The following is a 7,074-nucleotide window of genomic DNA, read 5'->3' as shown; positions in this document are numbered from 1 at the left end:
AAAAAAAAAAAAAAAAAAAAAAAAAAAAAAAAAAAAACACTCAACACCCTGGAAATCTGCACTATGTGGTTGCACCAGCATTCACTAAAACATCTTAGAGACATTGGCCATGGTCAAGGAATTGAAACTTTTGGGTTTCCCAGTATTGTCAGGTTGAAAAAGTAAGGTATTGGCTTTCTTCCCAGCTGACCTGTTAGTGTGGCTTTGGTGTGGCATTTTGTGTGGTTTACATTTGTCAGGTCTGCATCAAGAAATAGGCTACAAGCTTGGAAAAAAAACATCCAACGTTCACATCAAAGCTGGCTCAAAATCCTCAAAACACAGAGAAGGGTAAATGCAGCAACAGTCCAACACATGAAATATGAGCACCAGCATGGACAGAGACCCTTCCACTGCTCAGGACAGCAATAGCTTGAGGGATTCATCCATCCCCCCATGCCTCTCAGGATTACATTTTCTCCTTTCTTGCCTCTTCACCCCATCTTTGCAAAGAAGTTGTCAAGGGCTGCAGTCACACAGGTATGGATCAAATTGAGTTCCTTGAGTTCATTCCTTGTCTGGTTGGTTCCTGGTTAGGAGGATGACAGGAAAATACTTCCTAGCTGTAGCCAGGTCAAAATTTCTGTAGAATAATATTTTCTTTACCTAAGTCCTCCTTTGATACAGGTTTCCCCTATTCTGGTTTTAAATCCTTCTCCTTTTCCTTCCTGTCCCTTCCTCAAAGTTTCCGTAATTTCTCTTTGCACCTTAAAAGTCAGTTCAGTTTGCTCCCTCCTTCCCTCAGCTCTGTGACATTGGAATCACTTTGAGCTTACTCCCCTGCCATGGGACTTTGTGCGTTTTGCCACAACTTCTTAATATCCAGTTTTCATTTCTGTCCACCCAGGCTTGGTGTGACGAGAACAACCGAATACAAACCATTACCGAGCATCAGACTGGAGCTAGGAGAAACACTAATATTGGAAGAGGCAACAAACATCACCTAAAGAAATACCTCCTTATTTCTTCCAGTTTGCCATGTTAGAACTATTTTCTGCCTTGCATAACGTTCTGCCTAGGGAGTAGGTTTCCATGCCCTGGACAGAGCTGACTGGTATCTCTCCAATTAAATTTGTATTTAATGGGGATGTTTGGATAGGCTTTAACTCTGGTCTCTCCAGTCCCAGACAATTACTGATTCTTAGACAATAAATACATACTTCTCTTCAATGTTTGCAAGTCATTCATCAAGATGCTCTGTAATCATTTGACATTCATTCTTTTCTAATGTATCTGTGGTGAATTTCACTGATATGTTCCCTAATCAATCATCTCAGTCTGTAAATGGCTAATTAACACCACAACCATCACCAGTGAAACCAGCCCTACGGCATCTAGGCATCGCTATGTTAGCAAAGTCCCTTCGCTATTTTTGAAACCATGTGATATTGCTTGCATTTGAGATGATTTTCAAAGTTTGTATACTGCATATTCCATGGTCCTCCACTGCTTTGGTCATCATGTAAAAATAAACCAGTCAAATGTGATGAGGTTGTTAGTGACATAAACGAGGGCTATGACTGGAATGGAAATAGCTCTATGTAGGCACGTGTTCATTGAGAAATGACCTGTAAGGGTCCGGCATCCTGAGAAACATGAATTAAGGGGTAAATGCTCCAGGGCAGATATCTGATCCTGCACATTCCAGGCTATCTGGGACCTTGATCCTCAGATTCCCCCCACCCCCTCTTGTATCCCTGTAAATAACATTTCTGAATGTGAACCACCCTGCATCTGGCACAGGACTGCTTATGCCAAGCTGACTACACCCTTCCCCTGGGGCATAAGGTCATGAATCATGATAAACACAGCAGTATAGGAATTTCACACCTTTTAAAATGATAGTTTATGAGTAGTAGTAGTGATTACTCCAAAAACATTTCAGAAAAAAAAAAAAAAAAAAAAAGAGGGAAAGTAAATTAGATACACAGACATAGTAATGAAGCTGTAGCCACTACCAGTTATCTCTCTACCCAGCAGGCTAAATTATTCTTTCTTCTTCTTCTGCTCTTTCTCCAAGGAAGCTTAACCCCCTGCAATCCTACCCAGTGGACAAATGTCATTTCAATTCTCTGTCCCTGAAGCATGAAACTAATTCAGTTCCCTTGCCTGCTCCCCAGGAAGAAATAAACCAAACGGGTGTCTTGTGGGGTACATTTATTCTGCTTAGTAGCTTGAGACTAGTCAGACTTGGAGAGCATCCAAACTATTCAGTCTCGTAGTCCTCCCTTATGCAATTGCTCCAAGCCTAATTCCGCTGGGAACAGGCTGTCAGAAGAGATCCAGCACTCGTAGGCCTGTCTCCCCTTTCGATGTGTGGCATGGATGGCCAGCCACACGCCACCACCAGAAAACACTGCAGAGAGGTGCACAGCAGCTTCCCCTGGCTGCCCGCTCTACCCAAGTAGAGATCGTACGGTGACTCTCACTGCTGTCTCCCCCCTGTGAAGTCAGCTGGGCAACGTCGGACAGGGTAGATTTCTAAATGCCAAACACAAATCTCTTTTGTTCACTGTCAGTTTTTTGGCAACAAAGATTACTTACGGGCTCAGGCCTTCCCCATTTAGAAAGCTCTTTAAAGCTGAAAACTGCACGCCGGGACTTTCCAGACCCTTCAGTGCTCTTGGTAACAGCAACAGCATGTGTCCTCCTCCACTCTCACCAGTGAGATATTTAGGAGTTCCTCTGGGCTCATCTTAAAAATACCCAGAGCACAAAAATAAGTCATGCCTGAAGGTCAGTTAAAATGAAATCTTCCAAATGGTGTTGAAAGCGCCCCGATAGACGCAGCTGAGAGGACAGGCTGGGATTTATTTTCCAACACCTTTCATATATCTCTGTACTTATGCTGATGGCAAGGGGGAGCCAAGAAAAAAAAAATCCAGGGGGTCACACATCGCAGATCTCTTCCATTCTGTGTAGGGAATCCATTATAAGGCCATGGAAAACAGTACCTACAACTTTCCTTGCAACTCACAGGAAGAGTCCAGCTGCTGCTGAATTTACAGGTTCTCTGCAAAGAACATTGCTACAGCCTGGCTGCCACCCTGGTGCTATCAGCTGAGGCTGGATTATAGCACGTGGGGGACTGCAGGCATGCATGAATCTCAGATTTCTATTTCTTCCTACAAATTAAACCCTTTTAAAGTTATGTTTCTCTAAAGATATTCTGAGCATTAATATTTGTTCTGTGCAGCTGTAAGAGAATTCTTTGACTTCATATAGAAGTTACATGTTATATTTGCCAGCTGCTATATTCACAGAAAAGTGTAATATATAAAAATAATGTTAGGGTGGGGATAGGAACAGACTAAATGAAAGCAGAAAATTAAAACCCTTGTTCTGGGGCAGAAGTAATTAATTTCAGTGATTGTTGTTCACTAGCAGCTTTGATTATTTTATAGCTCCCAACTCTCTGCCCTTTCCTGTTTAATTATTCTCCCTTATCAGTCATTTCGAGTCTAAGGACCTTCAACACTGCCTTAATTCTGTCTTGTCCTCTTTTATGTTTTCTTGTCAAGACAGACGTTATCTACTTGTTCTTCCATCTGTGGCTTATTTGTTCTGCCAAGGCAACAAGTTCCTCTTTGTCAGCTCCCCAAGGTCACAAGTGGGACATCTTCCATATGTGTAACTCTACACAAAACCAGTGAGGCTAAGGCCACCTGCACGGCCCCTCTGCCTTTTACAAGGACTTACCTCTCACTTCTGTACCTACTCACAGAAAATCACAGCAACTTGTATATAAAGCGAACGTGCTAAAAATCGATGTTCTTACTCCTCTGCCTATTTGATAGTCCTTGGGTTTTGGTTTTTCTGAAGCAGGAACTGTATTCTTCAGCTATGTCTAGACTGCTCAAACTAATAGGGCCACCACACTCGCCCTTCTTGCTGAATTGGTAGCATGGCCTCTGACATGGTTTTGGCATAGGCCCGCTAACTCTCTCCCTGGCAATACACAGGCACAGTTCAAGTTTGGGCACTGTGATGTGCCAGGGGCCATTCCCAATGTCACTTGAGAGAGAAAAGCATTTAGGTGAAAGCTGTGCCACGTCGGCACGGAACAGGTTGAATCCCAGCAGACGCTATTGTAAATACTGGTCCTTCCAACAGGGACTGTTTGGGATGTTTGTGTGCAGCACCCACCCCACTGGGGATCTCAGCCATGACTGAGGTCTCAACTTGCTGTCCAAACCTCACAAGTGGCAGCAATATTTTGCTACTTCTGAGATTTTATGAGTGCAGGAGAAAACTTTTGTCGTCCCCTCCCCAGTCATATGAAAGAAGCCAAGAGAAAGGATCAGAAGTCTCCGCACTCCCATTTTCCTCCTCAAGCCATGTGGATTACCTTTGCTGACACAAGGATTAACAGGCACTAGCCAAGTGCTCCAGAGTTTTCCTCTCCAAATCTTCCCCATGAACACTGTGATTTCCTAAGGGACCACGCTGGGGCAGTGGGAGCTGGGGGAGCCTGACCCCAGAAAAGTTGCACTACAGGAGAAAGGAGGGTGCTGACCTGATGGAGGGAGGCCTGAGAACACATCTCAAAGGCAAGGCAGCTGGAAATGAGTTGCAAGAGGGAAAGTTAATAGGTGAGGTGGTGTCTCAAGGCAAACAAGAGGCAAGAGAACCTGCACAACCCAGAGGGCTTGAGGCCTCCCCATGCTCCCTTCTCAAGGCTCTGGAGGGAGCAGGGTATAAAAGCCCCTCTTGGTGTGGTTACAAGTAAAGCTGTTTTTCCCTCCTTCAGGTCCCCTTTGAGGGAGGAGAAAGATTTGGTGGTAAAATCCCCAAGGGAGAAAGGAACAGATGAAAGCAAGAACACCTGTGTGTACCCTCGGCTCAACACATACCTGCAGCCATTTTTGGCCCAAGCATCAGGTGCTGGAAGGGAAAGGAAAAAACAGATGCCTGGTAAGGTGCTCATCCTGTTCCTTGCACGTCTCTGACGTTAGCAGAAGGTGGTTTTGCCACTACTTTGTATTAAGGTCAATAAAAACTAATTGGCATGAAAAAAGTGTGTTTTCCCATCTAGAAATCAAATTTTCTCATCAAATCAGAGGAGTAATTCATACCTCTGTTAACTGGGACGCCTAGTCAAAACACTGGTACATCATCCCATCCAGTGCCTGGTGCAGAGCTGAGCTCAGAGATCTTTCAAACACCCTTTTCTTAAAGCCTCCCGTCCTGTGGCTACAGTACAGTAATTATTTAGGAGAGAGGTTTAGAAAACAATATTTCTACTTGTGACCTCATCCTGCCACAATTAAGCACCATTTTCAATGTTGTGCTGAGATCACTGATGGTATCATCTGCAAACAGGACAGTAAATTATGAAGGCCTATTAGCATCCTTGCCTTTAAAAGGCACAAAAACACAGACATACATGCAATCATGCGCATGCAGCTTTGCCAAGCAGTGAAAGGCAAAGTTGTTTTTAAGCTTCTGTCAAATAGAGGCATGACTGCTGTGAGGTCGTTCGTGTACTTAAGATGTCTGATATTTCAGTCATCTTCCTCTTAAATCTCTACTTTTTATTTTTAATTATTTTTACAAATAAGGTTTGAAATATTCACAAAAATCAACACATGTAATCTCGTAGAAAGGCATATTTAAGATCTGATAAAATGATGCTCAGGAAGTTTGAAGAGCCGCTACTTTCTGAGGGACGTTTCTTTTATTATTGTGCTGGGGTCCACCCCGATAAATCCACACACACAAAAGTAACTTTCTTCCACTGCATCCAACACGAATATGGAAACAAGTCAGGCTCACTTGCAAACAAGATGTGAGGACTACTGAAGGTGCCTCAGTTTGGGAAGTATTCTTTACATTAGCAGACCCGAAAGGCTGCTTCACTGTGTTCCTCAGGGGAAGTTTATAGCCTCTGCATTTGACAGATCGGACTAACATTGCTGCTCCATTCCTGAAGTGCTGATGCAATATTTTCACTGGAACTCCAGCAGAGAAAGTCCAAAGAAAAAAACCAACAACAACCCAAACTAGATTAAATTTCAGTCACAATAAATCAAAGCATGAGAGCTTAAAACAAAGAACTCAAATGCAATTGCCTTTCTGCACAGATCGTACCTAGCCATACTCATAATATAAAGCCCAATTGTTTTCACTGATGCAGGGCCTTGTTGTGGAAATGTCATTAAATAAGGAAGTGGCATCAGGGAGGATATCAAGTTTTCCTTTGGATTTATGTCTGGGGAAGTGGACATTAACTGCGGTGATCCAAAACATGTAAGCAGCATGTGACACCACATCCCAGTCGTGTTCACTACATCTTGTTACAGCAAGCTACCTTCACTGCTTTTCTGAGACTTTCTCAATGAATTTGACCCTTAAGAAAAAACATCTGCACTGTGAAAAATAACATCATAAGAACGTATGAGAAGATGTCACAAAATGGTCTAAGCACACAATGGAATTATATGGACATATTTATGATTTTTTGATAAACTAATTTATCTCCTTCCAAATTTCCTTTTTCCAGCTCCCCAGTCCAAGCTGACCAGTCACCTCAAGGCACTGTCAGCAAAACAACACGGAGTTTAAATGCTTGTAGAAAAATAGCAAACCTTGTCTCCTAACCAACCAACCGTGGTAAGAGTGGTGTTGATAAAATCGACATGTTTCACCCCTTAAACCTTATAGAAATAATAAAATCTTAATCATAAATCCTGAAACTTTGCCTCAGGCAGAATACTTGAAAGAAAAGAAATCCAAAGGTCCCCAGAGACTTAGTTACAGTCAGTGATGTTATACAGCAGGAGCTCACAGACGGCAACAATTCATGTGCAGGATGGGTAAAACACCCAAGAAACCGAGCCCCCAGACGTGTCATTTTGTGCATACACCTGAGTGATCTGGTACATCAGTGTGCGTTAGGTGGTTGGTGTCGCTCAATCGAAGCACAAAACCTTTGGTATTACCCAAAGGAGTGAGGCACTCAAAAGAGTATAATAGATACAGGATGCCATGAGGACAGGACAGGCAAAAGATGAACCTCAGAAGACAGAAGCTTTC

At 43.0% G+C, this 7,074-nt stretch overlaps 1 long non-coding RNA gene across 1 annotated transcript; it reads right to left on the bottom strand.

Moving 5' to 3' along the window:
* Nucleotides 1-469: 469 nt before the first annotated feature.
* LOC118165199 lies at nt 470-5,980 on the bottom strand. Its single transcript, XR_004749911.1, has 3 exons — nt 5,882-5,980; nt 2,584-2,734; nt 470-568 (listed from the first exon to the last, which is right to left on the bottom strand). It is a non-coding gene; the product is annotated as an uncharacterized LOC118165199 (long non-coding RNA).
* Nucleotides 5,981-7,074: the final 1,094 nt, after the last annotated feature.

Source organism: Oxyura jamaicensis, chromosome 3 (assembly GCF_011077185.1).
Source record: "Oxyura jamaicensis isolate SHBP4307 breed ruddy duck chromosome 3, BPBGC_Ojam_1.0, whole genome shotgun sequence".
Lineage (NCBI taxonomy): Eukaryota > Metazoa > Chordata > Aves > Anseriformes > Anatidae > Oxyura > Oxyura jamaicensis.
This window is presented reverse-complemented; position numbering and strand designations above follow the sequence as displayed.